Genomic DNA, 25,941 nt, shown 5'->3' with positions numbered 1-25,941 from the left:
ATTTGTTTGTATTATTTTCAGAAAGAACACAGACTTGGAAACACAGAATTTTGTTCAAATGCCAGCTTTCCCCATTACTAGCTCTGTGATTTTGGGTCTTAACTTTTCCAAATATATAAAAGGGGGCCTATAGTACCTATTTTTCAGGGTTGCATGTATTTGAGATAATGTGGGTAAAATGCCTGGCACTGTAGGTGCTCAGAAAATTGCTGGTGCCTTATCCCTAAGGTATTATACAAGACAGAAGAAGAGGCACAGCTCTGGGAAACAGACTCAGGTAGATCAGAACTGGAGGGCAAAACAGACTCCTCCCTGAGGGGCAAAAGTGATAAATGGTAACTGAAGTATTCAAGAAACCCCATTCCTAGTGGTGTGGTGTCAGTCCCTGCAAACTAATCACGGAAGCAGGGCAACCTGCATGGTACTGAGAACTATGTACTCTAGACTTAACTTGTATTACCTTGGCTAATATTAAACACACAATTACTATCTTTGAGAATTCCAACTCAGGCTCATGTAAACCTCCTTAACATGTGAGTCTACTGGGTTTTAGACTCCAGGGGTTCCATCTGGCACAGCTGCCTTCTTAAGTAACTGGTTGTCTTTCTACCAACCAGTTCTCTACCAACAGCACCCGGAGCCCCGGGCCTGAGGGCTGGCCTGGAGCCACGTCCAAGGCTGAGTCCCCAGGCAGGATGCGCCCATGCCTACTGGTCCCCAGCTCCCCTAGCTCAGATACACCACTCTCAAGGTGACTGCGTGAACCCCCAGTAACCCACGGTGTGTGAACACAATCACTTCTCATACTGACCTCACTTCATGTCGGACAGCATGGTACTTACAGTTAAATTGCCACAATTGACAGATCAAAGCCCAAAGCTTTATTGTACTGATTTTTCAAACACAGTTATATAAACTTAATTATTCCTGAGCACCCTTAGGCACCAATTGGGCACCCCCACTCCAAAGCGCACACATACACACACACACACACACACACACACACACACACAGATATACCTGGTCCCTGTGGCAGGCACGCACTGCATCCCTTCCCTTCCCTTCAGGATAAGGAACTGAAGGATGTATCAAAGCAGATTTTCCCCCATAAAACTAGCAAATAAATATGTGAATATTTAGTTTTCCATGAGAACTTTTTTTAATATGTGGGAATTAACACATCCTTTTGGCTTCCCCAGAGGCTCAGTGGTAAAGAATCCGCCTGCCAATGCAGAAGACAAGGGTTTGATCCCTGGGTCACAAAGATCCCCTGGAAAAGGAAATGGCTACTCACTCCAGTATTCTTTCCAGGAGAATCCCATGGACAGAGGGGCCTGGTGGGCTACAGTCCATGGGGTTGCAAAGAGTCAGACACGACTGAGCAACTAAGAGTTTCACTTTCACTATCTATATATTAATGACTGTCCTTCCACAGGTAGAATTGGTTGTACAAATTTCTATTCAAACTCAAGCTCCACTTAACTATGTCCCACTCCTTCAATGATTTCTCTCAGCCATCTAAAACCACCCAAGACCAAACACTCCACACGGAAGCACTTTTTAAGCTGCAGATCTTTGGGTGGACAGTCGCTTATTATAAACATCCAAATTTATTAAAACTTTCTTGCAATTCCATAGCCTTGGGTTTTCTAGTCTGCCTTACTGCTTTATTAAGCAATAGCTGGAAGGGATCCTTAAATCCTAGAAAGGAGAAGACCTTCAAAGGCTCACCAAGAACAGTAAAATCTCCGTGGAATGCCTATAAATAAGCATGGAGCAGACTGTAATGGGAACTGAACTGCAGCCTTGGCTGCACCTGTTTTCAGCATAGATTCCTCCCTTAGAGTTTTATCCCACCCCTAGGGCATTAAATATTTTGAAACTAAAAGAGGAAAACCAATTCATGGGGGCTGGAAATGAAAATAATCCCACCCTGTTAAGGGCTGGTTCAACTCTGGCTAACTGTGGTGTGTTTAATTTTTATTCTATTTGTAAGACAAGAAACGTTTACTATCTGTTACCTCCACTGAGGGATTATATACACTTTCAATTTAAATCCTCTATATGGTTTGAATTTCCGATCATAGGTGTGAATAACTTAAAATTCAAAAATTTTGAAGAGTTAATCCATAATTCTTTCAAGAACCTTAGAGAAAAACTTTGAATATGGAGGTTTTAAACAGATGAGGAAAATGGGATCTCATAAAGATTAAGTAAGAGTTTACTGGCTCGATAAACATTTATTCAGAACACAGTTTGTGTTAAGTATGTGTGAAATGATGGGAAACTGTCAGACATGTCCCTGACCTTGTGAAAGTTACAGCCTGGTCAGAGATGATACTAATAGAATAACAACTTCAATCCCACTTCTGGGTATGCATCTGGATTAAATTATATTTAAAAAGAAACATGAACCCCTGTGTTCACAGCAGCACCATTTATAATAGGCAGACATGGAAACAACATATACACCCCACATCTTCTTTATCCATTCTTTTCAATGGACATTAGGTTGTCTCCGTGTATATGTATATATACATATGGAGAGAATGGAATATTACTTGGCCATAAAAAAGAATGAAATAATGATATTTGCAGCAACATGGATGGACCCAGAGATTACCATACTAAGTGAAGTAAGTCAGAAAGAGAAAGACGAACACTGTATGATACCACTTATGTGTGGAATCTAAAATATGGCATAAATGAACGCATCAATGAAACAGAAACAGACTCACATAGAGAACACTCCTGTGGTCACCTACAGGGTGAGGGGTGGGGACCATCTGATGCACATACTATATACAGAATGCATAAACAAGGTCCTTCCCTGGTGGCTCAGACCGTAAAGAATCTGCCTGCGATGCAGGAGACCTAGGTTAGATCCCTGGGTTGGGAAGATCCTCTGGAGAAGGAAATGGCAACCCACTCCAATATTCTTGCCTGGAGAATTCTACATATAGAGTAGCCTTATAGGCTACATGGGTTTGCAAAGAGTCAGACACCACAGAGCAACTAACACTCTTCTGTATAGCACAGGTAACTATATTCAACATCCTGTTATAAACCATAATGGAAAAGAATATGTATTGCTGTTGTTGTTCAGTCGTTCAGTCATGTCCGACTCTTTGCGACCCCAAGAACTACAGCACGCCAGGCTTCCCTGTCCTTCACTAACTCCCAGAGCTTGCTCAAACTCATGTCGATTGAGTCAATAATGCCATCCAACCCATCTCATCCTCTGTCGTCCCGTTTTCCTTTTGCCCTCCATTTTCCCCAGAATCAAGGTCTTTCCCAATGAGTCAGTTCTTCCCATCAGGTGGCCAAAGGATTGGAGCTTCAGTTTTAGCATCAGTCCTTCCAACGAATATTCAGGATCGATTTCCTTTAGGATGGACTAATTGGATCTCCTTGCAGTCCAAGGGACTCTCAAGAGTCTTTTCCAACATCACAGGTCAGAAGCATCGATTCTTCAGCACTCAGCCTTCTTTCTGGTCCAACTCTCACATCTATACAGGACTACTGGAGAAACCATAGCTTCGACTAGATGGACCTTTGTAGGCAAAGTGATGTCCCTGCTTTTCAATATGCTGTCTAGGTTTGTCACATGTACACACATGTATAACTGAACAAACTTGCTATACAGCAGAAATTAACACATTGTAAATCAACTATACTTCGATAAAACAAATTTAAAAAAAGAATCATCACTTTAGTAACTACTTGTGGTAAGTGCTATAAAGGAAAATCACAGGGTCCAATGAGAACACAGACTAAGGCAACCAGATCTAGTTGAGGAGACAGTCAGGACAGGTGAGGCTGAGGACGTAACACCTGACATGGAGACCGAAGGATAAGCGGGCATCACTAGACAAGAGGTGGGGAGGCCCATCTGAGCGGTCTGCTTTCTAAACCACTGCCCCTGCTGCAGGGTCTACCACCCAGTGGCTCCTAACACCAGGGGACAGCCAGATTTAAAGCCATACCAGTGCGCAAATACCAAAATCTCTCTGCGGGAGCAGGACTGTGTATCAGACTCGACTGCAGCCTTAACCGTGCTCTCCCTCCTAAATGACCCATGTAAATCTCTTGACATACATACAGAGTATTACTATATATAATCTTAAATTAATGTATAAATCAAAGTAACAGCAGAGAAAACGTAATTATTTTCCAACTACCCACTCAGCAACTGTTTAAAGAGCAACGAGCCTGGGGCCGAGGCTACACAACGAATAAATCACCATCACAGCTTTGAAAAAGTTCATAATAAACAGACAATAAGCAGTCTGTGCAACAGGCATCTAGCAGATTTAGTTAGAGCTTAAATGCTCTAACAGGCATGGAGAAAATCCTATGGCACCGGACAAATGTTTTGGTTCTATGTCAGTTGTAGGCCCACCTGAAATAATCTTACTGGGTTATCAAACACCATTAAAATGAGCAATTATTGATAAACGAAAGTAACTGCAGCCATAAAAAATTAACGTTTACTCCTGCACTTATCCAGTTCAGCATCTTATGTTCTGGCATTATTCAACAAAACCTCTTTAGATTTATTTGTTCACCTGCTACAGTAAGAATTTTGGAAGTTTACTGCTGGAAATGATGAGAGAGATGAAGGGGAGATGGTATGTTTTTCAGATCCTTCAGAAATAGAAACCGATTTTCTTGTTCACATATATTTGGCAAAGGTCTCCCTGACTCCAGCCGTTTGGCTCTCTCACCCATTGTGGCCACGTGACTCCTCCTACGTGTCACTCTCATGCCTCCCTCTAAAGTAGATGCAGTGACCATGACTCCTGTAAACCACTGTATCACAAAGAAAGCCCTTCTCTTGCCTTTAAAGACCCCCAGTCTCCAATCCCAACCATCTCCCAGCACAGAACATCTCCAGGCAGCAAGCCCATCCCTTTCTCAGAGCACACCTCACTCATCTCTCCCTTTTACATTTTTTCCTTCACAAAAGTGCAACTGGTTGGGATGTTTCTCTTCCCCAAATACCCAAATCCTATATGCCTTTCTTTCAGGTACACCTCACTAGCATCAGCCCTGACATTGTAACATCCAAACCACCGCAATCCAAAGTGGGCTTCCATCCATCTTTGTTAATCCCCACTTGCTTACTCAAAGTACCTTACTGCTGCTGTTTGTTGTCGAGTAGCTAAGTTGTGTCTGAATCTTTGTGACCCCACGGACTGTAGCATGTCAGGCTTCCCTGTCTTTCATTATCTCCTGGAGTTTGCTCAAACTCATGTCCACTGAGTCAGTGATGCCATTCAACCATCTCATCCTCTGTCGTCCCCTTCTCCTCCTGCCCTCAATCTTTCCCAGCATCAGGGTCTTTCCCAATGAATCGACTCTTTGCATCAACTGGCCAAAGTATTGGAGCTTCAGCTTCAGCACCGGTCCTTCCAATGACTATTTAGGGTTGATTTCCTTTAGAATTGACTGGTTTGATCTCCCTGCAGTCCAAGGGACTCTCAAGAGTCCTCTCTAGCACCACAATTCGAGAGCTCAGCACCAATTCTTTGGTGCTCAGCCTTCTCTATGGTCCAGCTTGCACATTCGTACATGACTTCTTGAAAAACCATAGCTTTGACTATGTGGACTTTTGTTGGCAAAGTGATGTCTCTGCTTTTTAATATGTTGTGTGGGTTTGTCATAGCTTTTCTCCCAAGGAGCATCTTCTAATTCCATGGCTGCAGTCACCATCCACATTGATTTTGGAGCCCAAGAAAATAGAATCTGTCACTGTTTCCACTTTTCCCCTTCTATTTGCCATGAAGTGATGGGACCGGATGCCATGATCTTAGTTTTTTGAATGTTCAGGTTCAAGCCAACGTTTTCACTGTCCTCTTTCATCCTTATCAAGAGGCTCTTTAGTTTTCTTTACTTTCTGCCATAAGGGTGGTATCATCTGCATATCTGAGGCTGATACTTCTTCTGGCAATCTTGATTCCAGCTTGCGATTCATTCAGCCTGGCATTTCACATAATATACTCTGCATATGTTAAATGAGAAGGGTGACAATCTACATACAGCCTTGATATATTCTTTTTCCAATTTTGAACCAGTCAGTTGTTCCATGTCCAGTTCTAACTGTTGCTTCTTGACCCACTTACAGGTTTCTCAGGAGACAGGAAAGGTGGTCTGGTACTCCCATCTCTTCAACAGTTTCCCACAGTTTGTTGTGATCTACACAGTCAAAACCTTTAGCATAGTCAATGAACTAGAGTGGATAATTTTCTGGAACTCCCTTGCCTTCTCCATGATCCAATAAATGTTGGCAATTTGATCTCTGGTTCCTCTGCCTTTTCTAAACCCAGCTTGTACATTTGGAGGTTCTCTGTTCACATTCTGCTGAAGCCTAACTTGAAGGATTTTGAGCATTACCTTAGTAGCGTGTGAAATGAGCCCAATTACAGTAGTTTGAACATTGTTTGGCATTGCCTTTCCTTGGGATTGGAATGAAAACTGACCTTTCCCAATCCTGTGGCCACTGCTGGGTTTTCCAAATTTGCTAACATATTGACTGCAACACTTTCACAGCATCATCTTTTCAGATTTTAAATAGCTCAGCTGGAACTCCATCAGCTCCACTAGCTTTGTTTGTACATAGTCCCTTATACGAACAGATAATGACATAATTGCGTCTGGAGGTGTCTCCTCCACCACCTTGGGGTCCGTTTAAAAGATCAGCACTGGGTATACTCATCTACTGACCCTACTCTTACTCAAGGCAGGTCTCTGTCCAAGGCTTTCCCTAGATTCTGCAGGGTGCCTCATGAGGCTGCAGGAAAAGAAGCAAGACGTGGGATCAAGCCAACCATCACGTGATGCTAGGTGTGAGTGGCCTCGTCACGGGTCCCAGCTGAGACAGCAAGGGCTTCTTCAGGAGGGGTGGTGTCCTAGACAGCTGACTCATTCACTCTTCTGCCAGGAAGGGCGGTTGATGAAAACATCAATCCCTTGACTCTCTACTTCTCCGTCTCCCACGGCACACTCTTTTCACTTGCTTGGGCCCCTATCAGCTTCTTTCTGGACACTGTCAGCGGGTTCACGGGGACCCTCAGTCTCTCCCCCCGGCTCTCTCCGCCTCCCCATGATCGCCCTCCCTGCCCTCAGCTCAGTGCAGAGAGTGCACCCAGAGGATGCCAGCAGATGAGTCAAAGGCCACGCCTCACCCCAGACCTGGCTTCCTCTCCCCACCCCTCACTGCCAGCGTGCCCAGTCACCCTTCCCACCCGAGCTGCCTTTGTTTGGGGAGGTGATGAAGATCGCCGGCCCAAGTCTGTGCCAGCCTTCCCCACTGGACAGTCCATCTGCAGTTTCACTCTGAATCACTGACCGTCCTCTCCCCCAGGGCTACTGTGACCTGGAGAGCTGCAGGGCCAATGCCCAGCCCTCTGACCTGTTTCCTTCTGGAAGCCTCTTCCACTTGGCTCCATTCTGCTCTGAGTTCTTTAGTATGTAGTCACCAACCCTCTGCCTTCTCGCTCATATTCCTGCGTCCTTGGAGATGCAGGAATCCCCATGACTTTTTTGTCTCCTCTGTGAACAGTTCTCGACATTTTAACAGCAGCCTTGCTTTATTACCAAACATTATTTTTACCTTAAACGGAGGAAATCAAGAAAGAGGCAGGCTCAAATGCCTGCTCCGGCACTTAATTATTCTCCCAGAAGCCGTCGCCCTAATCTGCAAAAGGAAAGTAATACTACCTGCCTCTGGAGTTGGCCAATGACGTAATGGGGGAAACTCACTTCTCAATCACCTGGGGTCCGGCACAGGGCTGCCTCCAGTGCTCAGCACCATTCCATCCTTCTGTTTTGGTTTCCTGCCCACACTCCTGGTCTCATCAGGTATCTCCCACACCTGCATAACATCAAGTCCTTGCTAATAGCTTTCATGCCTTGATCTCTCCCAGCCCCAACCCCACCCCACCTCTAGCTCCCAGTCCTTTCTATCACTGCCTAATTTATCTGAAATAAATACCAGGTTCCCACTCTGATGAAACACTATGCTCTTGGAGGTTTCCCACCATCCTAGATGAGGTCCAATGTCTTCCACCTGAACTTCAGACTTCGTATTCGACCTCATCTGCTGATTCCATTGCGTCTCTTGCTATGTTCCGTATCATGTCTCCCTATCCCCCCCCCCCCCCCCGCCCCAGATGCTGTCCTTCCTGTTTTAGGAGAACTTCATCAGACAGCATCACTCACTGGCTAAGAGAGCGAGAGTGGACTTTGGACTCAAGACTGGAGGAATTTCGGCCAACATTGAATTCATGTGCAAGTTCAAGCAGGTTCCTTAACCTCTCTATGCCTCAGTGTCCTCATCTGTAAAATGAGAAGAGTAAGTTCTTCTCTTACAGGGTTGTTTTAAGACTTAGCTGATGTACACGAACCCATTATAACAATGCATGGGAAGTGACAAATGCTGGACAAAGGCTAGTCAGTGTTAGCATCACCACCATGCTCCCATCCACCTCTCAGCCTCACATCTTGCCATCCCCACGGCCAAAGAAGCCTTTCTCTGCTCAGATTCCCCCTACCCTTCCCTCGAAAGACTTAGCTCAAGATACAACACCTATATCTGCTTCAGCTCATCCTATCTTCTCAACTCTCTTATAGGCTTGTACTTCTTCCTTGAACACTTAATCATATATGCTGCTGAGGGTTACTGCATCTCTTCTAGGTATCAGTCATGTCTTATCAACAAAGCGGTAAACTGACCAAGAGACAGATCATCTCCACTCCCCAAGGTGCCCACCATAGTGTTCAGCAGAAGAGAGGAGCTCAAAACCCACTGTTGAGTCCAATCTTTGCTTCCATTTGCTAATTGTCAAAGTTTCATTTAAACAAAGAATGAAGTATGATTTTAATACCTTGCTTTTTTAAAAAAGAAAACTAAAATCACGAAAATAATTAATAAACCAGAAGAAAGGTTCAATCTGATTGCTTCTTATGGCCATGAGTCCATGAGCAAGTCAGTTAAACCCAAAGAGCGTCTAGTTTCCCACATGGGAATACCATATACCCCACAGGGTTACTGTGAGAGAGTCAGATACCAAATACTAGGGAAATTTGAGCAAAGCACAAAACAAATATTAAAAAATTTTAAAACTAAGACGTTCTGACAAATCAGTAACTAACTTTGAGTTAGGTCTGCTAGATGCACGAGAGAGAAATGTATAATTTGTTTCTGAACCATAATGAGATTCTTATTTTAATGATGCATCTAAAAAATATGAAAGAAAAAATAATAGATTTTCTTTAAAAACTTCTTTTTTATAGTTTCTGCCAGAGACCCAAACTTGAACTCCACGAGGCCAGGGACCATGCCTGTCTCAGCAGCAGCACATACCCAAATGTTGCACACAACAGGTGCTTAATAAGTATTTGTTAAATAAATTAATGTATGAATTTGTACATGAATAAACATGAGTATTGTGGGACGGTTCAAAAGCAACATTTTATTAGTTTTATTCAATCACCAGAAATTTTGTTTAAAGCACAGGTCAGAAAACAAGCTGGGAAAACAAACATCTAGTCTTCTATATCCTTACTGGCATTACCCAGGAGTTGTATAACTTCAAAAAAAAAAACTCAGAGGCACATAAAAAAACCCTAGCTGCTTCCTGTGAGACACCTGGAACAAACAATAGATGGCCCATGAGGGGCTTTCTAAAGAAAGCACTGCTGTTCTGCACAGACACCATTCATGGACATGTTTATGGGGATGGACTGTTCACTTTAGGAAATGAATATTCAGATGCTTAACTGTCTATTGTTTGCCCTGCCGTCACACCATGACAGGCCATCTTGTCTCAAGATGCTTTTAATTATTTACCATAATAATGATGCTTCTCAAGAGAACCACAGTTCAGTTACCTAACAAAGCATAATATTTAATCCTAACAAAAAACCTGATTCCCATGAAATGGGTCATTTATGAATGAAGCTGAGCCACCTCTTTCAGGGAGAACATGGCTTTGTGCCAGCAGACCTAATTAGGGTACCAACTTCCACCTCCACACGTGTGCAATATGAGACCAGGTCAACTGTGAGAGGACCCTAAGTACAACACCAAGTTATAAGAGATCAGAAGAGGGAGACTGTATTTCTGAGATGCAGGTTTGAAGACAGCTAGGGAAAACTTCACAGAGGAGATGGGAACAATTTACTTAATATTAATGGCAGTTGTGATCGGGAGGTAAGGACTATAGAACCTTCAATGTGCAGGTGCTTTAGGCATCCGATTTTAGTGTATCTCTATAAAATCCTAGGACCCACTCATTATTATCTGCATTTTACAAAGGAGAAAACTGAGGCTCAGAGAAGTTAGGTAACTTATCTAAGATCTCACAATTCAGAAGCTATAGAGCTTAGATTTGAACACAGACACTGACAATAAGGTCCATAAGCTTTTTGCTATAACAAATTTACTCTCCTACTTTCGAAAAGTAAGATGAAAAATTTTAGTTTTACAAAACAAAGAGATGGAGCCAGGGACAGGGTAGTCATTCCAGATGAGCAAAGCAGCTTGAGCAAGACTCAGAGGCGGGGAAGTGCCAGAGATCATCAGTCTGGAGTCTGACCGGCTGGATAAAGTAGAGCATGGCAAAATGAGGCGACCTGAACACTGCCTGGGGAAAACAGAAAGTCATTCTATCCAGGCTGAGGATGCTATACACTCATGAAATATATTAAAAGGGACTGCACAGCCTTAAGATAAAAATAGAAAGCCTGAGCTCTGCTTGCTCTGGGAAGTGGAGAGCACATGCATCCTTGGCCTCTGATGCAACCCTGTGGGCAGACCTCAAAATAAACATCCACATGTTGCCTGGCAACCGGGACAGTAGCCACAGCTGATCTGTGATCAAAATCCAAGCCCGAGAGACCTTAGAACATTTGGCCACACCCTGTGAGTGCCTGATTATGAGCTGCGACACAGGAGCACCTCAAACGCTTAGGAAAAAGGCCACAAAAGGTGTGAAGTTCGGTACCCCAAGACAACTGTTTCATTTTCATTGCTTTGTGAGCCCCACTTTTCCAGTGTTCCCCTCCCCTACACCCCGGGGCTGATTATGTTGTAGGCAAGGAAGAGAGCAAGCCACACAGCCTGGATTCGTCATCAAAGAGGAGCAATGCAGCTTTTTTTTTCTTTTAAAGTTGTGTTCATGCCTTAGAGAGCCTGGTTATTTTACTTGATGCATGAATAATTCCAACTATGTCTTACTTTGGCTGCCCCAAACAAGCTAGAGAAGTTAGACCCGGAAAAGACATCCTACTTTCTTCTTGTGGTCCCTCCCCTAGAAAAGGTTTGCTTGGCTAGGACATTCTTAAGCTTGTGAGTCACGCAATTTAAGCAGATTAGAAGCGACACAATGAACAATGAGGAAGACAGCCCATGACAAGTTCTTTGAACTTAAGTCTTCACCTCTCTAGAACACAGTTTCCTCATTTGTAAACTGTCAGGCTTGAGAACTCCACAGTTCTGCAACTCTAATATGATACGCTATAAACACATAAAGCTTATGTACCCAATCATAGATGTTCAAATGGGAAACACAGGAGTTTAGCTTCTGGAGTTCCACGGACCTGGGGAATCACACCATCTGTAACTTCAGACAAGTTGCTTAAATTTTTGTGTCCGACTCTGTGACCCCACGGACTGTAGTCTGCCAGGGTCTTCTGTCCATGGGATTCTCCAGGCAAGAATACTGGAGTGGGTTGCCAGTCCCTTCTCCAGAGGATCTTCCCAATCAAAGGATCAAACCCGGGTTTCCTATGTTGCAGGCAGATTCTTCACCATCTGAGCTACAGGGAAGTCCTAAGCTTTCCAAGATTGCGTTTTTTTATTTGTTAAATGGTATAAAGGTGACATCTACCTCATAAGATGGTAGTGAGGAATTAATGAGGATGTGTTCATAAGGCCTGGCACATCATAAATTAGTAAACAAAAGTAATTTGTATCATTTTACAAATATCAATTGCCTGGACTTCCCTGATAGCTCAGTTGCTAAAGAATCTGCCTGCAATGTAGGAGACGTGGGTTTGATCCCTGGATTGGGAAGATGCCCTGGAGAAGGGAAAGGCTACCCACTCCAGTATTCTGGCCTGGAGAATTCCATGGACTATAGTCCAGGGGGGTCGCAAAGAATCGGACACAACTAAGCGATTTTCACTTTCAAAAGATCTCCTCAGTCTCAGAATGGTGAAGCACTTCAGTGGTGACCACTGCTTTAGAGAAGCTACACACTCATATATAAACAGAGAAAGGGCAATATTATTTTACATGACGAAAGGTTCTTTGGGCTGAAATGCATTGCTTATTTATCCTAAAAGATTATGAGGTCATCTGAAGCATATATGGTTACTGGTGATATGATTATTGTACAAGAATGAAAAATTCTGAGCTCTGGGGAACAGCTGCCTCAGAGCCTTTCAGCTTGGTTTTCCGAGGGCTTTCAAATTCATTCCTTGGGCACAAACCTAACAGAGTGTGAAAGAAATGAGAACTTTTTATGGACTGCTGCGTAATAAAACCAACGGCCCATCTCAATCTCTACAGGGATGATGGGCTCAAAGTGTCTCTTAAGGAAACTGAGAAGGTACCTATAAGGAAACAGGGAGATGGAGCCAGTTGCGTGGTGCCTGAGAGATGAGCCTGTCCCGTGGCCATTCTTGTAGCTGGCTTCTCAGGGAAGCATGTTCTTAATAAGAAGACTTAAATGACAGGAATTAGTACAAAGTTCCCTTCTCCAAGCTGATTTCCAAATAATGAAAATGAAAATGCAGGGCGAAATAAAGCATTATTCTAGAAACCAGGTAAGAAAAACAAATTCACAAATGTACACTAACAGCAAGCTTAATCTTCGCAAATATTAAAGAGGTAATGTTATTTAGTCAGGAGAACAGCTGTGGAGCCTGACCACTGGAGTCTGAATTCCAGCTCTGCTACCAGCTGTATGACCTTGCTCAAATTCCCTAACTGCTTTGTGCCTCAGTTTCCTCATCTGTACAGTGGGAATAATCCAATACCTTCCACATTTCATCCCACTTTCCCCTAAAACAAAAAAAAAATTCAATAGAATAGGAGAATTGATTTTTAAATAGGTTTCATTTTAAATATGTAAAAAATTTGTAAAAATATGAACAGTGCTGCTTATTCTTAAGTCTGAGCAAAGGTTCTGCATTCCGACACTAGAAGGGTGTTTTTCACCATGTATTTTACCTGTTTTTTTTTTAATTTCACTATATTCAGATGTGTAATTTATTCCTTCTTTACTGCCCATTAAGACATCTGAAGAAACTCTCAACAAAACTCTTATTTGCTAATTCCAATCAGTGTATAATATACTCTTTCACAGAAGCAGGAAATTTAATCAATCAGAATTTCCACAGCATTAAGATATTGAGCATAATATTGAGGGCATAATATCAATTTCTAGTGCTTTTCTGAATTTAGATACAAATTCCTCTCTCAGTTATTTAAACTGCCTGAATATGAACGACTGAGCCTAGGATTTTATAAGACTGGTCTACTGAAAAAGGCACTGGAATCAAATAGAACCTTGCTATCTATGTGACCCAGGGTAAGTTATTTAATCTAAGCCTTAGTCTTCTCATTTTAAAAACTGTCCTAATACCCATTTATCTAGTTGCAAAATATGCAACTCTTAAGAGGATTAAATGAAATCTATAAATCACTTAGCACAGTAGTTGTTTAACAAATTAATAAACAGTTGGCTTTTCTTCTTTTCATTTATTTTCTATTTATCTAGATCATGGAGAGCTTCTCCAAACTATATACATACTGCTGGACCTAACCCCTCTCCCATAGCATTCCAGAATTATCTACAGATTATCAGAATGTCCTTTGTTAATCGTTTGTTTCCTATTGGTTGTCTCTCCATTCTAAATAGTAACCAAATCTTCAGTTCATTGGTTAGTAGAAGAATGTGGAAAAGTTATACACACAGAGAAAAGTTACGGCTTATCACTAGTTCAACTGGAAATCAACTGGGGTATTTTGTCAAGATTTTAACTGCAGATATGTAGATCAGTGTTCATCACATTCAATCTTTGGAAATTCATGAAGAGGTGTAAGAATATGATTGTCAGAGGACTAGAGAATGAGACAGTTCTAATTTGCCAGGCTAGGAATCCTACCACAAGAACACTATTTGAGAATAATTCAGCACCCATTACTGTAATAATTGAAAAAAGTTCTTGAAACCAAAGAAGAACTCAAACTCGAAAGCCAAAAGAGGGGAGCCTTTCCTTTACGATCTCTAAAATGTGTGGACACTTTATGGCTAAAATTTCTAACAATAATTAGCTAATGAACCGACAGACTTAAAACTCAAGTTACAGTAGGACATCACAAAAAAGATGATATAATTTTATAATATTGCTAGGGAAAAATGATCACTAATTTTAATCAGTGAAACTATGCGAAATATTCAGGAATCCATACATATTTAAATTTTTTATACTAAAATTATACATAAAGATTGCTGGCAATGAATGTTCTATCAAGCTATTGGACTGTGCCAGGTCAAGCATTAACACCTTTGTTGTTTGTTTAGTCGCTGAGTCGTGTCTGACTCTTGCGACCCCACGGGCTGTAGCTCCCCAGGCTCCTCTGTCCACGGGATTCTCCAAGAAGAATACTGGAGTCGGTTGCCATTTCCTTCTCCAGGGGATCTTTCTGACCTAGGGACTGAGCCCATGTCTCCTGCACTGGCAGGCGGATTCTTTACTATGGGCTAATAATTAATAAAGACCTGTGGAGGGCAGGCAAAGAGCAGCTGAGAAGCACAATCACAGGCTAAGAAAACAGGCAGCACTTACTTAGTTTTTCAATTTCCTTCTGGACAGGACCTTTGCATAGGAGCTGTGAAAGAAATCACAGAGCTGCCTGGCACTTGAAGTGTTCCCCAGCATGCTCGCCAGCTTGTTGAGGGACAGGCTTGCTAATTCGGCCATGTTCTTCACATGGTTCATCAAGGAGCGACAGTTTTGGGCTTTTATCTCTGGCATTTTTAACGAGAAGTTCTGGGGACCAGGGTTCTATCTGTCTGCTTCAGGGAGGGTCTCAGAATTGGCGGTCACAGCTGATTAACACCTAGCTCAGTGGTTTGGGGGCTTCCCTGGTGGCTCAGGCGGTAAAGAATCTGCCTGCAACGCAGGAGATCTGAGTTCGATCCCTGGGCCGGAAGATCCCCTGGAGAACAGAATGGCTACCCACTCCAGTACTCTTGTCTGGAGAAGGCCATGGACAGAGGAGCCTGGTGGGCTACAGGGAGTCCATGGGGTTGCGAAGAGTCAGACAGACTGAGCGACTTTCACTTTTCTGTGTTTTTTGGCCTGGGAGCAGAAGCACTCATGGGCACTGTGTGGGGAGGGGCAGGGCAACAATGAACACTTAGAAACTTGCAAAGGAGTTTGTCCAAAAGCATAATGCAGGAGGAAGAGAGAGGAAGGGTTACAGACTAAAAAGCTGTGAGCCCCCCAGGGGATTCTGAAACTCTGAGACATTGAGAATGACTGCTTTAGATGGCTTTATAGGGGGTTGGTGGAATGACCACCATTTTCTATTAAAAGCATCTGTTGTTATCCATGGGCACTTTTCTTCCCATAACAAACTTAAGTCTCTTCATGCTTTCATTTGGTCAAGAGAAAGGTACCAGAATTCCTTAGATAATAAGTTAGATTCACAGAATTACTTTTCAAAAGTACTTTCCAGCTGGTTTTGAAAGGAAGATTTATGGTGCTGACATGGCCAGTCCAGATTACTAAACAGCATAGATGCTCCCTCAAAAAACAGTTCTGCAATACCCCAAGAGTATCTGTCTTCTCCAGTCTCATGACTGTAAACTCTGAGGACAATTGATAACTGGGATTATGCCTGTAGTGTAAATCTTTCTTACACTAGAAAAATATAGAATATAGACTTTGCCAAGCTCAACAGTGTTGTCATCTTATAGGCAGATATTCTGGTCCACTAGTGGAACCCTTAATGCTACACATATCCACACATCTAGCATATAGCTCAGTTCCAAGTATTTAAGAAAAAAAGTGAAATTTTTTTCTGAAAAATTTTCAGAAAAATAATATTTGCCTCTCTCTACAGACCAGGAGTCTAATACTCAAATGAAAATATACGTTGGGGGATGTGAATGAGTGTATCAGGCCAGAATGAAGAGGGGGTAGGAGGCTTCAGTGACAAAATGGAACGTGCAGTTTTATCTAAAGGCTTTCAAATGGTTTAAAAACATTGTGCAGGCTTAATAAAATTAATCTGAATTCTGATTCAAGAGCCCCTTTCTGTTCTAGACACATAGATATACTGTATAAAATTTAACATTAAAACATTAATTAAATAAAGAGATAAATCAAGAGATGGTCAGTATAAAAGAGAAGTTGAGAATTCTGGAAGATAAAAATTCTGGCCACAAGTTTCAGTTCCCTGCTGTAGACCAAGCCCTCTGAACCTCATGCATCTCTGCAAACAAAATATTATGAAAAGAAGCATGTCTAAAAGCATATATCCCAGGACTCTGATGATGACAAGACATGGTACTGGCATTATATTAGACGATTTTATTTGCCTTGTTAGATATAAACAGAATTTCCTATTCCACGATAAGAAGGAAACAGAAAAGACTCAGACGACTGAAAACCATACAAATAATTCTACTTTCTGCTACTGTGGCCACCCTTAGTACAGCTAATGAAGAAATAATATGCAGAAGACTGAGTCTCTGGTTTCTCTGTAGGAGCAACTTTCTGCCCTAGCAACTCTATTCTAGACAACTCTGGAGGGATCAAGATCTCATCGAGGTATTTATACTGAGGAGCTCAATCCATGACAGAGTGCAAAGAGTACGCCTGCACACTCACCCAGGTGCCTTCTCTTATAATAGCTTTGAAAGAGGAGTGGTTGGGGCCCTTTCTTAGGCACCAACAGAGGGCCACGAACATCAGTGAGGTCAGTTTACGGAGGCCCCTCAGGATGGCTCAGAAGTCTCAGCTTCTGTGAGTAGAAGAGCCACAACTCTCAGCAAGACGGCACCGCACCGCTGCTCACAGACAGACTCTGGTGAGCCAACTCCCTTCTTAAAGCAGCGCGCATTCCACTTTTACAGGTTTAAGGATTTACTTTGAAAGCTTACTGGGCCATAGATTCCAGCGATGCTGACTGGGTAGGTCTGAGGTGCGACCTGGGCAATTTCCATTTTTAATTAAGGATCCCAGGTAAAATTCACACAGATGCTTCCCAGACTTCGTATCATGAAACACTGTATTCGAGCATTCCAAGGGGGAGGAGGAAGTACAAGCTCAGAACATGGGTCAGCAGAGTCCCAGGCCCATGGATTATCCTGGGATTATCCCACTGGACTGCCTTTTCTATTTGAGAACCAAGAAACTTCTCTCCTCTGAGGAGACCCCGCTGCTAAAACACAGCTCTGTGCAATTAAGGAAGCCCTGCTTCAGTTACACTCAGCTTCCCCATTGCTTGGTATTACTAGTCCATCAGCAGGGCTCCTGGGAAACGCCTTACGTTCCAGAACTCGGATGATGATGAGCCATGGAGTCATCACCACTCACCCACGTCTTGGCCATTATGATCAGTATGTACCATGGGACCTAGAGAACTGAGGATAATTATAAGTGCATTGGCAATATGTAAAAGAAACCTGCTTTACCAAAGTTCACTTGATTAATCAGTAAAAGCAAACCCAAAGCTTCTTTCCAACATATAAGAAATCCTCCCAAATAAAACGGTTACGATTTTGTAGGAGTTGCAAAGGCATCTAAGGGAAAATAAACAAACACTATCAACAAAAGAGACCAAGAGGCACCTGTGTAACTAAGGTGTGCCAATTATTGCTAGCAAAGGAATCAATAAAAATGATAAAGGGTAAGCAGATGAGCATCTGAGCTTCTTCCTCATTTTTCTAAGGATATGTATCCACCACGTGGCAGCTGACAAACACAAAATATTCAACAAGAAACGAAATGGAGACAATGTGCCCTGAGAGGTAAGTGTCTGGAATGCAGAGGCAGGTTACCCTGTTGATGAGCTTGTCTGCCCTCCCTGCATCTCAGCTTGGGTTGTGAAGCAACGGGAAGATGAACACGACCTGTCACCCTCAAAGCTGGTTTGGAAGACAGACAGCACAGACTCAGGCAGCTATGGAGTCTCCAGTTAATCTGTGCACTGCGCAGGACAAAGGGAAATCTCAGGTTATCATTGACACCTGATGGGAATCCTGTCTGCAGGGGACAGTTGTCAAGAAAGTCTCACGAGAGAGCCCTAAAATGAATCAAAACTCTCAGTCCCACATAACAGCATATGGAAAAGTGTGCAGGGGGGAGATCAGAGTAACTCCACTGGTAGTTAGGGGCAAGTCTGGAAAGATGGGATCAAGAAAATAATGAATGAGGCGAGCCAATGCTTGGGAAGTTGGACGTATTCAGATCTCTGAAGAGGCCAGTCTTGAACTGACTGGTTACAGATCTCCTTTAAGGGACTCGTTTTACTAATGTTTATTCCCAGAAAAACAGGCCCAAGCTTAACCTCATCCCCCTTCCCTCAGACTTGCACTGCTTCACAGGACCTTGATAGCAATGCTTTTTAGCACTTTTTACACTGTGTTTTTATATTTGTTATATGGGCCATACTTCACGTCTGTATCCTCAGCACCACGTGGGGACCATTGTAGAAGTTAAACAAAAAGAGTTCATTATGGATCTTTTTCGATTACCTAATCTTTAGCTAATGGACAAACAGATGTTAAGCTGTAAATGCTCATAAAGCTTAGAGAACAAAATCAAATATTGTTTTCCCTTTTCTGCCCACCTAGCATAAATCTCTATACTCATGCAACAGTATCTTAGGGCTCTGTCCATATTGAGAAAAAAAATAATCTCTTTTTCAATTCAACAAACATTTATTGAGCAATTACTATGCAGAAGGCACCATGGAAGATGCAATGGTGGTCCAAAGATGTGGCTCTTGTCTTCAAAGCGCTCACAGTAGAGTAAGAAGCTGGTATTCTAAGAACAAAAGTAACCACAGCCAAATGAGACAATATAGTCAAATGAGACTTTAGTGTGTGTTAACTTCACCCACTAAAACTCACTTTTTTAGGAAGTATTTTATGGAGAGCTGTTAAACATGTCCTGAGAAATAACACAGGGCAGTGGTTAAAAGATCAGGCTCTTACTCTCTTGATCTGTAAAGTGGGCATGATAAGGGTATCTACCTCCTCCCTTTCTCATCATCAGATCATGTAAAGTGCTCGACACATGCCTAGAACACAATAATTATCAGTAAGTGTAGTTATAACTATTAATGCTGATTTTTTTTTGCTGTTCAGTCACTAAGTCGTGTCTGGCTCTTTTGTGACCCCATGGACTGTAGCCCACCAGGCTCCTCCATCCATGGGATTCTCCAGGCAAGAAAACTGGAGTGGATTGCCATTTCCTTCTCCAGGGGATCTTTCCAACCCCGAGATAGAACCCACGTCCTCTGCTTGGCAGGCGGAATCTTAACCCCTGAGCCAATACGCTGATTTAATACAGATTGTGTTGATCTGTTCTTTTTCTGAAACCTATTAAAGTCACTTGCTAATAATTTATTATTATTGCCTAATGTGGACAGGAGGGCACACGGCTAACAATGTCACTTTAACAATAGGATTACACATAGCCACCACCCAAATCTCCAAGGTTCAGATGTATGTATGGACTTGCTCAGAAGTCAACCTGTCTTAAGAGATGCTGTAACGGACCCTTAAATGGGACTGAGTAATTATATTTAGGGCTCTTCATAAAAATAGTGTATCAACTGGTCTTAACCAGGGGAAGCAGCACCCAATGAAGGGGTATTTTAAAATGTGTGCACGAGAGCGTTTTTGTCATGCTCTGGCATTTAGTGGGAACAACACAGCCCCGCCCAGTTAAGAACTGTCAACCCAAATGCCATTAGTACTCTGCTGAGAAACACTGGGTGACTGACGTTTTTCAGTTAAAAGCTATTCACAGAGCAAAAAATAAAACACAACTGTTTGTGAAGACCCATTGTACTTTCTCAGTATGCAGATTATTAATTCAATATATAAAAAAACTACAGGATAAAATAGCTCTTATGAGGCCAGGCACACTGATGCTAAAACACACATCCCAGATTCAAACAGTCTCCAAAATGAGGGCACTATGAGGTAAAGAGAAGAGACAAAGATATCTATGTACACAAGAGAACATAGATTGTGGGCTTTTTATTTAAATAGGACTGAACCATTAAGTGGCTCATATTGTGGGAAAAGTAAATACTTCCAGCTAAGAAGTAGTAATGCATTACAGATAGTTGTTATTATAAACAATAAATAGGAACACAAATATTTGGCTGACTTTACGAGCTCAGTTCAAATTAACTTCCCATGTTTTCCTAAATCTTTTTCAAATGATCAGTTTACTTGTTCTCTTTTAAATCTTCATTGCTGAGAGAAGAATTATACTCAGCCAATTCATGGACAATCAAGAAACCTAACCGACCATTAATAAACTCCTCTCCCCACTGAGAATCTTCTCTCAAAGCATGAGAACTGTAACAGACAATGTTCACAATCGAAGGCACTGCTTCGTAAACACATCAGGCAGTCTGCAAAGTTCACTTTTTTTTTTAAACAGTCATCAAGGGTTCTTGCTGCCTGTACCAGGATTCGCGCTCCTTCCTCACTGCTATTGGCCAGCTACCCCTCCTCCATCAGCAGGCAGATGTAGCCTTGGCTAATCTAGCATGATTTTGCCAAATGTCACTATTCTGTTTTAATCTTACACAGGCAGCAATCTCCTCCCCACCGCATTCCCAGCAATAAATACCCTTTAGATACTGAAAAATCAGCGTGCAAAAGTTAAATTCAGTTCCCACAAACATGTCAGGAAGAGGCACTCTTCATTAGAAAATAAACTTGCCGGCTGTAAACAGCAGGTGCCACTCCTTATCGGCCCTCCCTGCAATGCAGAGGTTTTCCCTCTCGAAAACATCTCATATAGCAGGAACTTTCCAGAACTGCCAATTAAGCAGTCCCATTCCTCTGATGTAGGTACAGGTGGATTCCCTAGGGGACTAGTCAGAGGCCCCAAGGTCCCACCCTTGGAGGACGCTTCTTAAACTCTCAGCCTTCTTCTCTCAAGCTGTAAAATGGGAATAAAGAACCAGCCCCGTACGCGTTTGTAACTGAGGCACGGGACCACCCTAACAGCGCAGAAGAGACTGTCAAATCTCCACGAAAACATTTTGCATTCTTGAAAGACAGGTACAGAGCACCGTTCCGTGATGTCATCCGACCACAGCCTCAGGTTGAGGTCAAGGAAACAGAACCAAAACAAGTCACAACATCGGCCACGCCACACCCAGCACGTTATCAGGTACACGGAGAGGTTACACACAGTGAGGTCATTCTCTAAAACGGAGGTCACCACGGCGGAGGGGGCAGGGCGCGGGGAGCGGACGGGGTCTAACCCTCAAGATCACAGGGCCAAACCGAATCCACGGAGCGGCTGCTCTTTCTTTTTTTGTCTTTCAGCATTTTCTCCAGGTCACACAAATCCCTGGTTTTGGAACCCTACCCTGTAGCAGATTCGTTCCCAGTCCAGCAGCCGGCCACAGCGGCACCGACGGAGGAGGGGTCGGCAGGTAACCCAAGGGAGCTTAGAACCCACTGAAAGGCGATGGGTCTTAAAGGTCGAGAGACCGTCAGGGCGCACGTCCAGGCGCTGGGAGCCCGCCGGCCCGGGAAGCCGCCGCAGCCTCGGGGCAAGCGGCCGAAATCAGTACTCACTCTGCGTCCGGCTTCGGAGCCCCGGAGACTTCAGCCGGGCTCGGGGGACGTTTGCATTCCCGGTGGCGCTCGGCCCCCGCGGTTTCAGTTTGCAGCCGCAGCAGAGCGCGCGGAGAGGGACGCGGCGGGGCGGTCCCGGGACGCGCGACGCAGGCCGCTCCCCGCCCTCCTCCGCCCGCCCCGGGCAGCACCGCCCCCGCAGCCCCGCGCGGTTCGTGCAGGGGGCGATGCCCGCTCTCGACGGCGGGGCTGGCATCCCCGGGGCTGCCTAACAGAACAAGGCGATGCAGGTCACCCGCTGATGGCAGCGGTCCACCGCTCCAAGGCTGTCTCTGTGCAAACACACGCCCGCAAATGTGGCTTTTTAAACTACCCAGTAAATTAACATTTTACATCCCGTAACAGATTTTGCTTTCTAAAGAGTGGTTTAACAGAACCAAAATTCTACTGAATTACTGTACATTATACATTATGATTAAACATTTCAAAATAAGAATGGATTTTAAGCCACTGAATAAAATAAGAATGCATGAATTCATACTGCCATAAATAAACTTGTTTATATATATATACATATGCTCAGCCAATTCATGGACAATCAAGAAACTTAACTGACCACTAATAAATTCCTCTTGCCCTGAGAATCTTCTCTCAAAGCATGCGAACTGAAACACAGACAACATTGGCCACCTACCCCTTCTTCTGTTGGCCTGCTACCCCTCCTCCATCAGTCGGCAGATGTAGCCTTGGCTAGTCTGGAATGATTTTGCTAAATGTCACTATTCTGTTTTAATCTTACACAGGTAGCAATCCCTCCCCACCACATTCCCAGCAATAAATACCCTTTAGATACTGAGGAGAGATGAAATGCTTTTCCTTATAGAAGAATACTCTTACACTTGAAGTCGCTAAGTCAGGTCCAACTCTGTGACCCCATGGACTGTAGCCTACCATGCTCCTCCGTCCATGGGATTTTCCAGGCAACCCCATGGACTGTAGCCTACCATGCTCTTCCGTCCATGGGATTTTCCAGGCAAGAGTACTGGAGCCATTGCCTTCTCCAGAGGATCTTTCCGACCCAGGGAGCGAACCTGGGTCTCCCACACTGGGGGCAGACGCTTTACCGTCTGAGCCACCAGGGAAGTCAATAGAAGAACGCTAACTAATAAATATAAAATAAGTGATTGGGGTTAGGGAAAACACTTATAAGATTTTAAAGAAATGTGGGAAGCCAGTTTTCCCCAAAGCCATAAATCGGTTACAACAAAGGCTCTAGACAGGGAGCTGGGGGTGTGAGTGGAGGAGGGGGTGGCAGTGGGCAGTTGGAGACCAGAAATTCAGGCCTCGCTAGTGACAGCTGAGCGGTGACTCACTCCGCGTCCAGCCAAGGCAGAGGTGATGGCCAGCTGGCATTCAGAAGAGTGCTCATCTGGGCAGGCTGGTACCCACATCCACCCAGCAACCAAAGCAGGCGGGGTCCCACTGACTTCTCCGGCAAGGTGTTCCCCACAGCCGCCTTATTTATTATCATTTTTCATTTACTTCTGTTAAAGGTGGTGAAAGAAAAGCCCTTCCAACTCTAATATTCTATAATTCCCTGAGAAGAAGACCCCGCCCTCAGAATTCTTCTAGATGAAAATGTAGCTTAAATTACTTTTTGGTTCATGGTCAGTATTTTCTCTGCTTTTTTGTTTCTTAACCTCAGCTTATCAGTGACATTTCAAACAACCAACATGACTTACTTGGGCCACTTCTCAAGAGGGATGAGCCCTGAGTCCCACAGCTCCACGGTTAGGCAGCATATCTCTCTCAATGAGGGTGAGTATGTCTGAGCTCTTCAAGGTACAGATTAGTAATTACGTGGTTGTGAAATAAAACTTCCAAAGATGCTTATCCTGCAGGATAGGTATAAAGGGACTCCTCTCCTTGGAGATGAAGAGGGACGGTATTGCTCTCAGATATGCTGTGTCTATTCTAGTCCCTGAGGTTCATCCTTTCTCCCAGTGTGGCCCCCACATCACCCGCATCTGAAAATCTGGAGGGTATTTATCAAATAAAGAAAACCCTGGGCCTTAGCCCCTTATGAGGAATCGGATTTTTGTGGCTTGGAACCTGAGAATCTGCATTTTAACCAGATTGTCTAATCTGTTAGATAATCTGATTCCCTGATCAGTTTAGGTAATCTAAGATACAAGTAATCTAAATTACCCACATTCAGCACAATTCAGCATCTCTGCAGCTCAAAATGCAGTAGCCAAACCACCAGCAGCAACTGGGAGCTTGTTAGAAAAGCAGAAAGAATCTCAGTCTCACCACAGACTTCCTGAGTCAGAATCTGCATTTTAATAAAAACCTCGCTGACTGAATATGCACATTAAAATGATACTTACTGCTCTGAATCTTGTTTCCCAAACCTTGGTTATTTGTGTATGTGTGTTACCATGGTTCAGTCATGTCCAACTCATTGCAACCCTACCAACTGTAGCCCACCAGGTTCCTCTGTCCATGGAGTTTTCCAAGCAGGAATACTGGAGTGGGCTGCCATTCCCTTCTCCAAGGGATCTTCCCAACTCAGGGATTGAACCTGGGTCTCCTGCATTGCAGGCAGATTCTCTACCATCTAAGCCACTGTTTTTTTAATCTGGCATAACTATATTTACTTAATATTTTAAAAACAGATTTACATTTTAACCACATCTAGCCTTGCCTTCCCTGGTGGCTCAGATGGTAAAGAGTCTACCTGCAATGCAGGAGACCCTGGTTCGATCCCTGGGTCGGGAAGATCCCTGGGAGAAGGAATGGCAACCCACTCCACTATTCTTGCCTGGAAAATCCCATGGATGGAGGAGCCTGGTAGGTTACAGTCCGTGGGGGTCGCAGAGTCAGACACGACCAAGCGACTTCACTTAGCCTTGTTTTAAGCAAGACTATCCAAGAGATCATGAGTTTGGAAATTCTACTTTACTTTTTCTAGCACACAAAAACATATGCAGAACTATTGAAATAAAAATGCTTGCTTACTTAGCAACATACAGAATCATCTCACCCACCACATGTGGTCCAAAGGTTCTGTGGGTGAGGCTGACACTGAACGCCGGGATGCCTCCCACAGTATGCTGACTTTATTCCCCCCGGCTCCCCCTTACTCACATTATGCATGAGAAGAGTAGGGCCATGCTGCCAAGGTTAACAAGTATTTATGGCAGAACCAGGACCAAAAGCACAGAAGGAATTCTCTGGTGGGTGCTTATTCCTGCACAGATCTTCTCCCCTCCAACTGGGAGCAAAGCTGTATGGGCCGTCTTCTGTTTAAAAGATCTAATGTTGCTAAATAACCTGTTGTGTGTTGTTGTTTAGTCACTCAGTCGTGTCTGACTCTTCTGTGACCCCATGGACAGTGGCCCACCCAACCAGCTCCTCTGTCCATGGGATTTTTCCTGGCAAGAATACTGGAGTGGTAACCAGTGATTTTTCCTCCAGTTCAATTAGACAGTTCTCCTATTTTCCTTTCCAGAGTAAATAGCTGGCAGCTGGCAATACATTTGAAAATCCTCATTATTGAAAACTGCTCAGTCGTGTCAGACTCTTTGTGACCCTATGGACTATACAGTCCATGGAATTCTCCAGGCCAGAATACTGGAATGGGTAGCCTTTCCCTTCTCCAGGGGATCTTCCCAACCCAGTGACTGAAGCCAGGTCTCCTGCATTGCAGGCAGATTCTTTACCAGCTGGAGCCAAAAGGGAAACCCAGGAATACTGGAGTGGGTAGCCTTTCCCTTCTCCAAGGGAATCTTCCCAACCTAGGGATCAAACCCAGGTCTCCTGCATTGCAGGCAGATTCTTTACCAGCTGAGCCACCAGGGAAGCCCAGTCTATACAGTGCAAGCCGTCCCCGCCCCACATTCCCCTGCAGCCTGGTTAAGGCACGTGACCCACACTGGCCAATCAGCTGTGCCTCACACGAGTGAGCCCGGAAATGAGCCGAGTGGAGGCGCCGCCCACTGGTAGGTCTGAGTTAGGTTCTAGAAGCGCTTCCAGCCTTCAGCTTGGCAGCTTCCCAGTTACCCGCATCCAGGCC

The 25,941-nt window shown here is 43.8% G+C and overlaps 1 protein-coding gene across 12 annotated transcripts in view; it reads right to left on the bottom strand.

The window, feature by feature from the left end:
* Positions 1 to 25,941, bottom strand: part of CAST (calpastatin) — a 124,229-nt gene that overhangs the window by 54,985 nt on the left and 43,303 nt on the right. Inside the window, exon 1 of one of the 12 annotated variants that reach the window (XM_043913671.1) lies at positions 21,864 to 22,141. The exons of 10 other annotated variants lie outside the window; for them this stretch is intronic. The gene's annotated coding sequence lies outside the window, so the exon portion shown is untranslated. Of the gene's footprint in view, positions 1 to 21,863; positions 22,142 to 25,941 lie in introns of those variants that run through there. One more of the 12 variants, XM_043913672.1, reaches the window with a different exon arrangement.

This window comes from Cervus elaphus, chromosome 9 (genome assembly GCF_910594005.1).
Source record: "Cervus elaphus chromosome 9, mCerEla1.1, whole genome shotgun sequence".
Classification (NCBI taxonomy): domain Eukaryota; kingdom Metazoa; phylum Chordata; class Mammalia; order Artiodactyla; family Cervidae; genus Cervus; species Cervus elaphus.
Note: the sequence above shows the minus strand (reverse complement) of the source record. Positions and strands in the feature narration are given on the sequence as shown.